Source organism: Peromyscus eremicus, chromosome 3 (assembly GCF_949786415.1).
Source record: "Peromyscus eremicus chromosome 3, PerEre_H2_v1, whole genome shotgun sequence".
Lineage (NCBI taxonomy): Eukaryota > Metazoa > Chordata > Mammalia > Rodentia > Cricetidae > Peromyscus > Peromyscus eremicus.
The window spans coordinates 95038966-95039343 of NC_081418.1; positions in this window are offsets into that span (position 1 = coordinate 95038966).

Sequence of the window (378 nt, forward strand, 5' to 3'; positions counted from 1 at the left end):
TCCGGGAGTCTATTTCTCTATATATTGCCCGGGTCTTAAAGCAGGTGTTCTCAAGCCTTAGAAGCTCTTGTGCCCTGCTCCACAGGAGTGCTGAGAGCAGGCCCTGAGACTCCAGAAACTGATTCTATCACACTGTGGAATCTGAGCGCTGTCACAAACTCCAGGTCAAATTTCATCTGGGAAAAAAAATGGGTTCTGTGCCTAAAAACAAACACTAGAAATGAACTTTTTAAAAAAGGATTTATTTATTATGTGTACAGTATTCTGTCTACATGTATGCCTGCAGGCCAGAAGAGGGCATCAGATCTCATTATAGATGGTTGTGAGCCACCATGCAGTTGCTGGGAATTGAACTCAAGAGCCTCTGGGAGAGCAGCC